This window comes from Sminthopsis crassicaudata, chromosome 6 (assembly GCF_048593235.1).
Source record: "Sminthopsis crassicaudata isolate SCR6 chromosome 6, ASM4859323v1, whole genome shotgun sequence".
Classification (NCBI taxonomy): domain Eukaryota; kingdom Metazoa; phylum Chordata; class Mammalia; order Dasyuromorphia; family Dasyuridae; genus Sminthopsis; species Sminthopsis crassicaudata.
Genome location: NC_133622.1, coordinates 41,958,944 through 41,974,812, shown reverse-complemented (window position 1 = coordinate 41,974,812; position 15,869 = coordinate 41,958,944). Strand labels below are relative to the sequence as shown.

Below are 15,869 nucleotides of genomic sequence, written 5' to 3'. Positions count from 1 at the left end.
TGGGTCAGGCTGGGTCAAAGGTGTAACCTGTTCATAGCCATTTGAAAGAGGCTCTTACCATCCACAGGGTAGAGGAAGGAAGAGAGTCTTGTCCCAGAAGCTGGCCCCTGGCTTCTCTCAGGTGGGTCCCAGAATATTAGGTGATCTGGGTATTGCAAAGCTGGGTTACCTATCCAAAGAAAAAAAATCTCTGCTTTATTTAAAGGAACTTTCATTTTATCGGAGAGAAACAACACATAACCAGGCAAACAAAAACAAAATAAATATTAAGTCATTTGGGGCAGGAGCAGAGGTCAATGGGGAATTCCAGAAAGCCCTCTTGAACTGAGATTTCAATGGCATTTCCAAGAGGTAGAGGTAAGGAGGAACAGCATTCCAGACAGTCTCTTCAAAGGTGTGGAGATGCAAGACATCCAATAGGTCATTTTGAATGAGATATGGAGTGGATGAGAGGAGCAGCATGAAATCAACAGGGTCGAATTCTATCCTTAATAAATGACATCCTTCTGAAGCCAGGAAGACCTGAGTTCAAATGTGGTCTCAGATTCTTAACGCTTCCTAGCTGTGACCCTGGGCAAGTCACTTAACCCCAATTGCCTCAGAAAACAATAAAATTTTTTAAAAATGACATCCTTGAGGGAAGTGTTAGTGGGTCATTACATCTAGGACTCAACAGATTTAATTACTACCAACATTGGGGCTAAATTTGGGCTCTTCTCTAACTAAGAAATAATGCTTCTCTGCTTTCACTGAGGAGTTCTGGTTCCTTTGAAGCTACAATTTGATCAAGTCATAAAAAATCCACAAGTGGGAGGGCTTAGTAGAGTGGTATCATTTAATGGCCTAGTGTTGGAACATGAAGTGGTTTTCAGATGGCTTTTATTGTATTTTACATCAGATCTGGATGGTATAATCTAGATAATGTTGTAATAGGGCTCTAAAATGTCTCTCACAAATATTAAAGACACTCTCCTCTAGGTGCCCTGTGATCCAGTAACAATGGACCTTTTGCTGTTCCTCACACATGACCCTTTTTTTCCTTGACTGCCTCCCAATCCTCTGCCTCTGGGCTTTCCTCCTTCTTTCAATTTTCATCTAAAGTCCCATCTTTTGCAAGAAATAATTTCCAGTCCTCTTTAATTTTAGCACCTTTTCTCTGAGATTATTTCCAATTTATTCAGAATAGAGTTTATTTGTATGTAGTTGTTTATATCTTGTCTTCCTCATTACATTAGACTATGAGTCCTGAAAAAACAGGGACTATTTTTTTTACCTTTCTTTATATTTATATTCTTTATATATCTGATAAACATTGGGCACTTAATAAGTGCAAGTTGACTACCTTAGCAGGTAATAAATGTTTGCTGAACTATTAAAACAAAGCAAAACTAAAGTACTTCTCCCCTCTTGCTGTAGGAACAGAAATCAAACCAATACTTTCATTGCTTCTAGCAAAGTGGACAATCAACTGTCCCATGACTTCGCTCCCCTCCCAAAGACTGTCTAGACTCCTCCTGACCATCACATCCTGAAATGCTATATATTGTCAGCTCCTTGAGCGAAAGGACTAGCTCCCAATTTTATTTGCATCCCTAGCATCATGGTGAACATTTTTAAACGGTTTTCATTCATTCGATAAAAAGTGACTTATTTTGCCCAGTGGTGTTTTTGGTGCCAGAAAAATAAATTAAGTAACATGTATTTATTTCATATTAATTATTGGACAAGTTGGTAGTACATTCAGGAAAGCCTGCGTTCAAATTTTTCCTCGGACACTGTGAAACTCTGGACATATCACTTCACTCCCTCAGTTTCCTCATCTGTAAAATAATCTAGACAAGGAAATGGTAGTGAGACCTTTGAGGTTCCCTAGTCCAATACCTACCTGAAGCTCAAGTGCAAGGTGATAACCTTTGAGCGTTCTGAGACTTCCCTTCCTTCCCCTTCCCTTTTCAGGACTCCCAGCCATCTTCCCTCAACTTCTAATGGCTCTCATTAGCTGATGGAAGTCCTGTCCTTCATCTGTAAATCCTTTTTTTGCATTGGAAGAATGTATCAGAGCTGACACAAGCAAGTCCTCCTTCCTAGGCCAGGCAGAGGCAATATGGAAGCTGGTATTGTTGGATTTAACTGATGATGGCTTTGTCTGAAACAACTCATGGAGAATTGGGTCAAATTAAAAAGTGATTTTTTTTAAATGCTCAGGGAGACTAAAAGAGAACAAATAAAAATCTCCAGGATCTAGGAAATACAAAGGAAATTAATGACCATTTCTGATGCTAATTAATAAAGAGAAAAAAAGACATATACTTAAAGACTTTTGGATAGTAAGCTTATGGGACCAATTGTGCCATTTTCCAGTATTTCAAGGAAAACTACTATTGAGATAGTTTCCTAAGAGGAAGAAAGAATGTTATTTAAAACAAATCTAATAAGAAAGTATGTTGTGGTTCTTTTTGAATTTTCCCCATTTGAAAGGACAGGAAAACAACTGACTATGAATAACTGTCCTGTTAAATCAGTCATTCTCAGGATTTTGAGAGAGTTCTGGGAAAGGACTGAGTGTGTGAGCAGGTCCACACACACATAGTCACCCCTTATCTCCTCACTCTAAAGAAGATCCTGGTCTTAAAAGATAAATTATTCTGCTCAGGATTGATATCATAAAAACAGCTGGAAGGAGATTGTCTACTTACTATTCTACCCCTCCCACAAGCCCCATTCCAATTCCTAGCTTAGAGGGAAACTTAAGATGAGGGATACTACTGATACTAGTGGTCTGCCATTATTTCCTTCAGTTCATTTCATATTTGAGAAAACTGAGGCAAATAGGGTTAAGTGGTTTGCCCAACACAACTAAGAGTAGGAAGCCAGATCTTCCTGATTCCAGACCTGGTGCTGCCTCTGCTGCACTAGCTAACTGCCCCTGGAGTTGGTAAGATTCAAATGCTGCCCCTAATTCTAGATTCACTTTTTCTGACCATGAGTTTTCCCTCTTGAAAAATGCCTTTGGCTCCTTTCACAAAAGTATTGGTTCTCCATCTCTGCCCAATCCTACAGCAAACACAGTAGCTCTTTTAACTGTTGCATGATAATCCCCCAAGGACTCTTCCATTTAAAGTGAAAATGAAGAGGTCCAATGTCAAACTTTAGTCAAGTGAGAAATGAACATTGCAGCCTTTGGGAGCCTTATCTCAATTCCCATTCTTATTGACAAGTCAGGTTGTCAGAGCCAGGAGATGTATCATCTCCAAAAATTCTAAAGTACCCATGGGGGTTTAAGGTGTGTCTTTCCTACCTTGGACTTGAGCCCCTATTCTGGAATTTTTCTTAATAGTCATTGCTAGTGATTATAGCTGCAGAATCAATTAGCCAAGGGGCAGCTAAGTGGTTCAGTGGATATAGCGCTAAGTCTGAAGTCAGGGAGACTCAACTTCCCAAGTTCAAATCTGACCCCAGACACTTGCTAGCTGAGTGATTTAAACTTAAACTGTTTGCCTCAGTTTCCCCATCTGTAAAATGAGAAGGAAATGGCAAATCACTCCAGTATCTCTGCCAAGAAAAGCCAAAATAGAGTCATAACTAAACAACAACAACATTTGATCACTTAAGACCAATTAGCTTTTGTAAATGGATATTTTGTGGGGAATATAACAAGAACAGAAATACAAATCAGGCGGTACATGTTTCCCTATTCCACCTCAAATTTTGGGGAGCATAGACTCAAACTTAAAAGGATTGCTGCAAAACGTTTGCTCCATCAAGTTCACTTCCAAATGTATCTGAGAGATAGATAAGTCCTCCAGTGTAGTTCCATTGTGTAGTTTCATTATAAGGCTGGGTCAAGTCACTCAGGAGTTCACTCCTCATCACGCCTGGCTTTCTGGCCAAGTTCTTGGGCCCCCGGGAGCTCCCAGATTTTGGAAGGTCACAGCCTGCTCTGTTCCGTTTCTAATATTCCTTCACAAAAGGAAGGAAACAATAAACATAGCAGGGACAAAAGCAACAGCAGGGGTATGAACTCATGGCTTTATCCCAACTCTGCTGGGGAGAGAAGGTCCACTGGCACAATCCTTATTGGAGACTTACAATAACTATTGCCTCACTACAGCCGGGTAGTAAGACTTAGCTCTGACTCAGTCCAGTGGAAAAGCCTTTCTTTCCCTCATCTAAGTCTCTCCAGACCTCTCTGAAATCAATCTGCTGATTATTTCTTATAGAACAATAATATTCCTTAATATCATAACCTATTCAGCCATTCCCCCGGTTGATGGGCATCCACTCAGTTTTCAGTTCCTTGCCACTACAACAAGGGCGGCCACAAGCATTTTTGCACATGTGGGTCCCTTTCCCTCCTTTAAGATCTCTTTGGGATACAGACCCAGTAGAAACACTGCTGGATAAAAGGGTATGCACAGTTGGATAGCCTTTTGGGCATAATTCCCAATTGCTCTCCAAGATGGTCAGAACAGTTCACAGGGGAGCTAATATTTGTGAAGCATTTTGTAAACCTAAAAGTGGTATTGAATACTATTATTATTATTAATTATCATTATTATTTGACTCATGCCCACTCCAGACATTGAGACATTGGAGGTGAGTGAATAAGTTATGTGGTTTTTCATCAGTAAGGAAAGAGGGAAGTTTGGGTAGGGGAGTCCCTCACTAATTGGATGAGCTTCCTAATCAACTCGATGAAATTATAGGGTGTGGGGCCTTTGTCTGAAGGCCTCTGAGGGACACCTCCCCAAGGAAGGTGACCTTTCCTGCTTGCCTAGGGGAAGCCTGCCCCTGCCCTGCCAGCCTGGGAACTCCCGATACTTGGCTAACTGGGGCTTAAGAGTTTGGACTCTTGTCAAAGGAGTTACCTGCTTTCTAAGGTCCATAAAAACAAGCTGACAGGTTGGCTCACTCAAACTCTCTCTTTTTGCCTTTTCCCTTGTGTCTTCTTCCAGAGGTACAGCAAGGGAGGAGAGGGAATTTCTTTCCCTTCCTTCTCCACTTTCTCCAAGAGCAGTTAAAGATAATTTGTATGTTATATGCTTTCCAGATGGCCCAAAAGGAGTACTCCTTGATCACAAATAACTGAGCATCTTCTCTCTGCTCGTTTGTTGTTTTTCTGGGCCTAGACCAGAGATGGAGTACTAAAAGTGGGCTTTCCCACTGCAATGAGGGTAGCAGCTGAGTACTCTTAGATTTCCTAATGAAGCAGATAGCAGAAGCAGGTATGTGTGTGATTATCTGGCCCGATGTTTTTGGATCTTACATTTCTGGTGGAAGTAGAGAATTATCGAAGTAGCCCATAAAACTAAAGTAATAAAGCAACATTATGGGGAAGGAAGAATTGGAGGGAGAGATAGGGATGTGTTATCCCTGCTATTGTAATGAATTACTCAAGATATAATTCAAAAGGAGTTTCTTTTTTCAGCAGCTCCCACAGTATGTTTACCTTTCAGGGGAGACTAAATCAGACGGTAGTAATAGAGTTTTAGGGAGATTCTGAGAAAGAAAATGGGATGGCAGAAGCCTGCGTCCAAGAGGAGACCAAAGCTCAGTTCCATTCAAGGGGGAGTTTATATGGTTTTCGTATCTGTTCATGGACTCCTGTGAGACCATTCATTGCACATTATTTTTTGGAATGAAATAAAAGTTATCCCATATTCGATTTGTACTTGCTACCTAGAATGCTTGTACAGGAGCTGGAGATACTGAGGTTTCAAAAGTTATACTTTTAGATCACAATCTGTGTCAGTTACTTCCAAATTACAAATAAAAAGTCAACTATAATATTATTCTTTTGTAGCTGGATGATTATTTTGTTTCCACTCTTTTTTCCATTTATTTTATATTTTATTTTTTTTTCCATAGCTGGATGGGTATCAGAGTACAGGGTTGTTCTGGGTACAGTCCTTGCTTCTTCCTTTTTTGCTGAGGAATGAGAGTCTCACTTTATATATTTGTGTAGTGGTTTTTGTGTGTGTGTGTGTGTGTGTGTGTGTGTGTGTGTGTGTGTGTGTGTGTGTGTTATGTGGAAGGGAGAAAGACAGTCAAAGGATTTCCTATCAAGACTGATGAAGGCAGTCAGAAAGACCCGAGTTCAAATCTGCCCTCAGACACTTAACATTTCCTTGACATGTGACCCGGGGCAAGTCACTTAATCCCAATTGCCTCTGAAAAAAAAAAAAAAATTTGCTGATAGCCCCTCAAGAGATTTTTGCTTATCAATAAAGTGGAAATCCAATAAAGATTTCTGCTGAAGTTTGTAAATCCAAAGAAAAAGAGATGGCTAGGCTGAGATTATGGAGGAAATAATAATAGGAAGCAATGAGAATTGCTTGAGACCATGGAAGTCAAGAGCTGCCTCTGAGACCAGGAGTGAAAACATAGACAGCTGAAAAGAGCTTGGGAATAGAAAGATAGAGAGATAGAGAGATGAGAGATAGATTTATGTAGATAAAATTTTTAAAACTTTTCCAATGCTATTCTTTGACTGGGTCCATTAACATAGCAAGTAACTGAATATCTGGATTTTTTTCTAAAGTTTCCAGTATTCAAAGTGGATAGGAATAAATGAGTCAAAATAGATGATTTACCATTAAAAGTTTCCATCATTTGAATTTAAATCCATAAGGATCTAAAGATGATAGAGCCTATTGATTTTACTGTTAAAGTGACTGACTGAAAAGAAAAGGAAGATAAAAGTTTGTGCTTGGTGAATGTGAAAGGAAGAAAATTAAATGAATGCAAGCTGTCCCATGATCTGCTATTTGGTTTCCGGGTCCAGGGAAGCAGAGTTGAGCTTAAAGGACATTAATTTTTCATAAGTATGCAGTTCCTTCACAACTTTGGATTTCTTCAGCACCAGAGCAGACAATTGAGAGCTGGATAATTCTTTTTTTATAGAAAAAGAAAAGAAAAGACCCTCACAGATATTAAGAAATTTCTTAGAGGTTTTAAAAAGCCTCTGGATCCTATTGGGAACTGGCTCTCCAATTAGACTACAAAGGATTCAAGGTCAGCAAAATCAATAATCTTTAATTCCAAGAGCATAATGACTGGGAGCATTTAATCAAGCTCTTCTCTTAACTCTTGAATATTGATAATTGGTGTTGGTTTTGACTAAAAACAAGACTGAAGGAGTACGGAAGGTTTGATTTTTAAATGGACAGCAACAATGATGACTTCACAAGTCCAGTGATTCTTCACCTTTGAAAATCCCGAGTATATTTTAAATTATGTTGTAGCACATGTGGTAACTCTGAGGTAACCCTAATGAAAATCTGAGAGGCAAGGGAAAAAAGAAAGGCAAAGACTATGCTGATGGAGAAGGCAGGGATTTTGAAAAGAAAAGAAAAGAATATTCAAACATTAACCATTTGGCTCTAATCTACCTTTCCAATCTGATTTCCTTTCGTCTAAGTGAAGCTTCTATTGTATTTTATGAACTCCTGAACCTTGCCAACTGTCCTGAATCTGGAACTTCTTGTATATAGTATAACCCCTCATTTGAAAGTGAGCTCCTTGAGAGTAGGGACTTGCTTCTTTTTTCCTATGTGTGTCCCCAGTATTTAGCCAGGGATCCCCACATGATATTCATTCCCAATATTTTCCCTATCAAAAATCCTATCTATAAGATTACTATTACTATCAAAATCTATCTCTGAGATTACTGTTACAAAAGAAAAACTCAGTACTTTGCTTTTGACATTAGCTTGTCCGAGACAATTTATTATATCATAATGAGATAAAGACAAAGACAAAAAGAGGAAGACAGAAAGGCAGAAGGGAAACAGAGTCAGAGACAGGAAGACAGGAATGGGAGAGACACAGACAGAGAGGCAGAGGACAGAGAGACAGAAAAACAGAGACAGAGACAGAAACAGAGATAAAGACAAAAACAGGGAAACAGAGTCAGAGAGCGATAGAGTCAGAGACAGGGAGAAAGGTGTTAGAATTCATGGGAACTATTGGAATACATGAGAGCCACCTGACAGTGGCTGCTGGAGATCCAACCCAGAATGAATCTCCTTGTGTGAGAGGATGACATAAGGAGACTGAGAGGCAGTTGCTGTTATCGTCTGACCTCTCTCCTCTTTCCCTCTGCCTCCAGTTTATCTCATTCCCAGTCCACAAGCAACACCTGTGTCAGCAAAGGCTGCCTTGCAACTCCTTCAGATGTTATGATTCACAGCTGTCGGAGAATTGACCTATCCCTTAACAGAAAGAGACAGAAGAGAGACAGACAGACAGAGACAGAGAGACAGAGATGGAGACAGAGGTGGGTGGGGAAATGGATTCTTCCAACTCTGAGAGTACATCCATACTATGATGCTATAAATTTCCTTTGACCCAAACCAATTTTATTTACAATTTTATAGAAATGAGAGGTGAGGAAAATTCCCAAAAAAGAGATTAAAACAGAGATACAAAGTTCATTATTAGGATTTGATTTGCCAAATAGAACTATAGAAATGTTCTTATTGGAAAGTGCCCCAGAGAGATCTCTTCCTAGAAACATTCCATCTGCTTCTGCGTGGACAAAGGGGAGCTGGTTTTAATTTGATCACCACCCTAATCAATTCAAGAGAAGCTGGGCTTCTTAAGATGATCAGGCTTCTGCCTTTACAAACTGGTTGGACCTTTGACACAGATGAACAAAAAAAAAAAAAATCAGCATAAGACATTTCCTTGATGAATTATTTATAAATTTTTCTTCCATCAGGTGAGTCTAAAGACTTTGGATGAGGATATGATCCTAACATTATTTTTAAAATTTTAAAAGAAAAAGAAACCCTAATGGGTTTGCTTCCATACTATACTGCTCTAGGTGTATATATTGGTATTTTTGCATTTTATACAACATATATGTAATGGGACACTGACCAATAAATCCTGTTCTTAAGAAACTACTTGAAGTACTCTGCAGATGCAATCCAAAATTGACTTTGAACATTGGAATCAGACATTCTCTAACTGGTTCTGACCTGCATTAGATAGAGCAGAACCTTATCCTTCTCTTGGCTGATTTCTTCCTGTCTGGTTGCATTTGAGAAACAAAAGAGACAAGGCTATATAGGGGAAAGTTCTGAGAATTTCCCATGTGAGGCTGACTTGTGAACCTGAAAATACAGGTCATGGTTCTTTTGTTTTAGATGAAGGACACTGGAGGTTATGACTTCACAAGTTTCAAAGGTCAGGAGAATGAGCCAGCAAGAAGTCCGGGGCAGAGTCTGTGCCAGTGTTTGTGCCCAGCTGGGGCCATCTTGAGATTCTGAGGAATGAGGAATGCCCTTGGGCACCCAGCCAAGCAGTGCTGAGACAAAAGTTCATCCGGCAAAAACCAACTATTGGAAAGTGAACTTGGCAAGACCAACTACGTAGAAATTGTCTCCTCTGAGCCCACTCTCCCCAAGACTCAAGGTGATGGGGGGGGGGAGCATTCCCTCAAATTGTGCTTCTGTTCTTACAATATCTTCAAAGTAAATATCTTTTGCAAAAGCCAAATAGTGTTACTTGATTAAGTGAACTGGTGCAGTAGTGACAGGTAGCTGACAATGAGAACACCCACTGGAATGGGGGATTGAGCCAAGGAGACTGAGTATTTGCTACACAACTATATCTATATTTATGGCAAGAACCACATCTGCAGACAGGAAGATTCATCAATTCTGGCCTCAGACCCTCACTAATGTGTGACTCTGGACAAGTCACTTAAATCTGTGTCTCAGTTTCTTCAGCTGTAAAATAAACTGGAGAAGGCAATGGCCAAGCACTCCAGCATCTTTGCCAAGAAAATGGCAGATGGATTCATGAAGAATTAAACGTGACTGCAAAACAATAACATATATGAAACATTATGTACATATATATGCAAATAAACATATTATAGAAACCTTTTTATAGATATAATGTAGTAGAATTACAAAATCTCAGTGTTAGGGAAGAACCCATATAGTTTAACCCATACCTGACCACAAATCCCCTCTACAACAAACCAAATAAACCACTCTTCTGTTTCTGCTTGAAGACCTCCAAAAAAGGTTTACTCATTCCCTCTTTGATGGCTGTTTTTTTAAAAATGTCTGTGATCATTTGTCTAAAAAATTGGCATTGGGTCCTTGGTTAAGAATATCACCCTTTAACAAGACAACATTTTGTGAGTAAATTTCACAACTTAGGTTATTTTCTAGGAGCACAGCTTCTTGAATTAAGCTCAAATGCTGCATGCTCCCCAGAAGTACTAATTAGGCACTCAATAATCATGCATAAATGAATGCTATTGAATGAAAAAGCACAAGTATATAGAGCTGAAGGGACTTTTTTTTTCCCAAGGAGGTAAAAAAGGAAGCAGAGAAAAGAGAACAGACAGAAAAAAAATTATTTCTCCCTTTTTTAGAGAGAGAATATAACTTAGAATCCAGAAATAGGAAAATCTTATTCCATTTCTAGAGGTCAGAGTATGAACAGCTAAGAGAAAAATAGATCACACCGATAGGAATAATAACAATAATAACTCACATTCCTACAGTACTTTAAAAGTACTTTCATTGCCAGGACTTTGTGATATATACAACTATTCTCTTTTTACATGTGAAAAAAGTTCAATGATTTTGCCATGGTCATCCAGTAGTAAAGTGACAGAGACTTGAACTCAGAAGCAAATGCTCTTTTTTAAGTACAGTATGACTGGGGAACAGCTGCAACAGAAACTACAAGTGAAGAAAACCAATTTTGCTCTGTCACAATGAAGAAGAATTTATGATGAAATCTGTTGGTGTGTCTCTAGGTATCTGGAAAGCTCCAGGCTAGTCAGTCCTCCTGGTGATAGACTAACCCAGGCTTAAAACATTTCACATAAGAATTGTTTGTTGCTAATGGTATCCAGAGGAGCTTAATCCTTAATTTTAAATCAGCCTCAATCAACCAACATTTATTAAGTGACAGGCCTGAGGCATTCAAAGACAACAGAGACAATCTCTACTCTCAGAAATTTTATATACTATCCATTGGTAGAGATTCTGATGACTACAAAAGTTTCTTTTTTTTTATTAAATTTTACTTTTTCAACTATTAAAAATCTCCCTATTCTCCCTCTCTTGAGTCTCTTTGAGACAGAATGAAAAACATTACAAACATGTTTGGTAAGCAAAACCAAAGTCCTGTATGGTCCTTGTCCAATAAAAGTCTCATTTTGTACTCTGAGTCTTTCTATAATAAGCATTTTTAATCATTAGTCCTTTGGAATCACAAATAGTCACTACACTGATTTAGTTCTTTAGTCTTTCAAAGTTGTTTGTCTTTACAATGTAGTTATGACTTTAAAAAAAATTGTTCTCCTCATTCTGCCTATTCCCCTATGTATCAGTTCATATTAGTCTTCCCAGATTTCTCTGAAACTCTCCCCTTCATCATTTCTTACAAAATAATAGCATTCTATCACATTTATATACTGTATCTTATTCAGCCACTCCTTATTTGACATATAGTTCTTCCATTTACAAGTCTTTGCCACTGCAAAAAGAGTTTCTATAAATAAATTTTGTACATAGAATTTGTTTATTTATTATTATTATTTATTATTAATTCTCCCTTAGTTAACCCCCTTGTTCCTTGACTAATTGTATCATTTTTTCTTTGACCTGGAAACTTTGGATTTTTGCCATAATATTGTTGGAAGTTTTCATTTTGGGTGTTTTTTGGTAAGTGACTTATGAATTCTTTCTTTTTCTACTTAAGATTTATTGAAATATGATGTCTAGACTTTTTTTTACTAATTTATTTTTGTGACATCTATTGATTTTTAAATTGTCTCTCCTTAATCTGTTTCCTAGATCAGTATTTTTCACTATGAGATGCTTCACATTTTCTTCTATTTTTTCCAGTCTTTTGACTTTAATATTGTTTGTTGACTTTAAAGACAATATGGTACATTCCAATTTTGAGGAAGTTTGTAACCTAGACAAGTTATTGTATCTTTTGTGTCATGCTGTTAATTCCCTTCCCATTTCTTTTTTATTTCTTTTCCACTTTTTCCTCTAGCATTCTCGTTTCAGCTAGAAAAAAAAAAATTTAAAACGCTTGCTTTATCTCTTCTGGTAATTTTAGGTGACTTGTACCTAAGCTGTGTTTCTCTTTGAGGCTTTGCTTCTAGCTGATTTGGAATCATTCTTTTCTTCTGTGTTTCTGTTTTGAGCATTCCTGTCACAATTATGTGTTTGTTTTTTAATGGTGGGACTCTTCCAGCCTTCTCCTTGACGTCAGACTTTCTGTCAAGGCTGAGCTTTTTGTACTTCTGGAGAGACTATCTGGGCTAGTTTTGTTGCTGTTTTCTTAGGGTAGTAAGTGTTGTATTTTTTTGAGATTTCAGGAACAGCTCAGCTGGAAATCTGAAAGCTTTTAGTGTTTCCAAAGTGGTCTGATCCAGGGCAAAATCTGATTCCTGTTGTGATGTGAGCTCTCCAAGTCCCTTCTCTGAGTTTAGATCTGAGAACATACCTGTGGGCTTGCTTCATCTGGAGTTTCAGAAAACTGCTTTTGGACTCAATTGGAAAACTCTGCTTGATTAGAGTAAGAAAACTATGGGCTTCCTTTTCTTCTGGGATTCTTGACCTGGTCATTTCTCTACAGACTGGTCTAAAGGCTAGAACTGAGACCCTGCTCCAGTCCCTCCATTCAAATCATACAACCTCTGCTTGCTTTTGAATGTATTTCTTGATAGGTAGCTATGACATACCCACAGCCCACTTGGGAAAGTCTTCCCAAGTTTCTCTAGTGTCTACTAAGACTCATTACCAGATGAGATTTTTGGAGCCATGTTTCACTCTGGATTGATACCTCTGGGTGCAAGTCCCTTCTTTAGAACATCCTGAATCTGCACTTAAAACTGCATAATGAACAATGTTGATTTTAGGAGCTTCTGCCCTGGATCTGGGATGCCTTCTTGCCTAGATGCCCAGCCTGACCCTGTGCTGGAACACCCTTTGCTGCCATTCATGGCTAGAAATTATCCCAGCATTCACAGATTTCTGTCAGTTTCCTTATAACGATCTGGGCCGGACTAAATGATTTGTGATTTTTTTCTTGGGTTCCTGATCTGGATTCATTCAGGTGTCTTTTCTAGATCTGTTTGGAGTTGGGGAGTAGGAACAGGAGCCTGCTGCATTTCTTCCTGCTGCTCCACCCCTCTTGATTTTGTCTCTTCTAAAAGCTTTCTCCAATAACTTTCCTATATCTTCATATACTAATTCAAATTCTTTTTTTTTCATTGTCTTCAGGAAAGACAGAAAGATAACATCAGAACCCAATTAGAGTGAGGAGGAATAAGAACAGGTTTTGCTCCTAGTATTCAAAGATAATCTAACAGGTAAAGCTTTGTTTGATTTAATAGATGAGTTATATTTTTACTTCCATTAAATCCTTCATAAATACTTGATTGTGGTATGTAGGTAGCTCTGGATTCTCAAAGACTCTGAGCCCTGAGTACAAACTTTTGCAGATCTTACCAAGTCTTTAGACAGCAATACATCTGAAGAGCCAATAATGAATCTTGCAAATATCTTATTTTTTTTAATGAACAAGCCTTTCTTTTCTATCTTTTCCTTGTCTTTTTCCTTACTGAAAAGAAAGACAAAAGCCTTGCAATAAATATTCAGCCAAGCAAAACAAATTCCCATGTTGGCCATGTCCAAAAATATCTGTCTCATTCTTCAATCTGAGTCCATCACCTGTTAAAACATAGGGAGCAAGCTTCCTTATCAGTCTTCTAATATGACTGACAATTGCATTGATAGAGTTCTTAAGTCTTTTGAAATTGTTCGTCTGTTTAACGTTGCTATTATATAAGTTGTTCTCTTGGCTCTGTTCACTTTACTCTCCATCTGTTCAAAAAAGTCTTCCCAAGTTTCTCTAGTGTCTTCTAAGACTGATCACCAGATGAGATTTTTGGAGCTAGAGTTACTTAGGAAAAATCTACTAAGTCATAAAGAGACTTTGGTCTGCATTGATGGAAAAAGTGTTTTGAATGATGAAATTATATTTTGAATTAAGTCATGCTTCTGACTGTATTCCCATTTTCACTGTTGCTGTCTTCTTCATTTGTATATTTTAGTATTATGACAGGATCTGTGGCAGAAATCATATGTAGTGAAGGTCATCTAGTCCAATGTATCTCTGAACAGGGACCCCTTTTATATCAAAAATCCACAAGAAAGAATTGTCCATTCTGAAGATCTCTAGACTCAGGTACTTTATTCTTGCTCATGGCAACAGTTCTATTTTTAGATAATTTTTAATTGTTAGGAAGCCTACTTTCTGCAACTGAATATTCTTTAATATTCTGCATGAACCCCACAAATATAACCAAATCCCCCAATTTCTTTCAAAGTCAATGTGGGGTATGTTTAAATTTAAATTAATATTAAATTAATAATTTAAATGCATAATGGGTCAAGTCCCATCCAGAGCATTTTTAATTCAAACACTTTATCTGTATCACAAATCTGATAGTAAGATATTTAATTAATACAAAAATCAAAATTATAATAAAATAAATGGAAAATATATTCATTCTTTGTCTATCCTCTGATGTATAAAATTGGTATAATCTCTTATAGGTACCAGTAGAAAATTAGTGATTCTCAGGAAAACCCAAAAAGGTAGGGATCTTCTCTTGACATAATTACCATAGTCATCAAGGAGATTATTGACAACTTTTGACTGCCATCATTTGCATCTCTAGCACTAAGATCATCAGAACTAGGTTTCCACAGAAGCATGAGTTCCAACTAAATGACCCTACTCCCCTTCTTTTTTCTTACTCTAGCAAAAACCACTCTTTCCAGCCAAAAAGGAGGCCATCTTTGTCTCTCAGCTCTCACTTTATTTTTAGCCACTGGCAAATATGGTTTACCATATCCTGCACTTCCCTGTGGCTTTCTTCTTCAACTCCAGCCCCTGTTTCTTGACAAAATCCCTGCATTTAGCCCTGGTTTCATAGTGTACTTGGCCTTCGGACAGTTAATTATTACAGATAAATGAGGTCTGACAGGAGTTAGTGAACTTATTATAGCAAGACTCAAAACATGGTTGTATGTAGGAGGTGAGGGGGAGGTAGGAAGTTAAGATGAAGCCATGGTTTGGAACATACATGACTGATTAGGAGAATGGCAATGGGGTCATTAACAGAAACAGGAAAATCTGTAGGAGGAATGGTTGTGGGGGGAGAGGGAAAGGGAAGAACATACAGTTATACCTTGGAAATATTACAGGTTGGGATTCAGACCACTGCAGTAAAGCAAATATTACAATCAAGTGATTTTTTGGTTTCTTAGTGCCTATAAAAGTTATGTTTATACTTTATTTGTATGTTATTTAGTATTTATTTGTATCTATTTGTAGTTTTTGGTTTCCTGGTGCATATAAAAGTTATGTTTGTACTTTATTTGTAGTCTATGAAGTGTTATTTAATATCATGCCTTAAAAAACACTCTACATACCTTAACTTAAAATACTTTTCTGCTTAAAAAAAAATCCCATCATCTGAGCTTTTGTGAGTTGGAATGGAGAGTCTTGCCTTGATGTTGATGGCTGCTGATTAATCAGGATGATAGTTGCTGAAAGTTGGGGTGGTTGTGGCAATTTTTAAAAATAAGAGAGCAATATAGTTTGTCTCATCAATTGACCCTTTCTTTCACTTGAATACTTAGAAGCTATTGTAGGATTTTGAATTGGCCTAATTTCAATATTATTGTCTCAGAGAATAGGAAGACTTAAGGAAAGGGAGAAGGCCTGTTAATGGAACAGTCAGAATACACACAGTATTTATCAATTAAGTTTACCATCTTATATGAGTATGGAAACCCCAAAACAAT

General features: G+C 37.8%; 1 protein-coding gene and 1 long non-coding RNA gene across 2 annotated transcripts in view; one reads left to right on the top strand and one right to left on the bottom strand.

Moving 5' to 3' along the window:
* The window catches only part of HOPX (HOP homeobox), a 384,876-nt gene that overhangs the window by 323,192 nt on the left and 45,815 nt on the right, over positions 1 to 15,869 (top strand). The gene's annotated exons all lie outside the window — the stretch shown is intronic.
* Positions 1 to 15,869, bottom strand: part of LOC141547803 (uncharacterized) — a 32,594-nt gene that overhangs the window by 1,610 nt on the left and 15,115 nt on the right. The window contains exon 2 of the long non-coding RNA XR_012483627.1: positions 59 to 169. This is a non-coding gene — a long non-coding RNA (uncharacterized LOC141547803). The remainder of the gene's footprint in view (positions 1 to 58; positions 170 to 15,869) is intronic.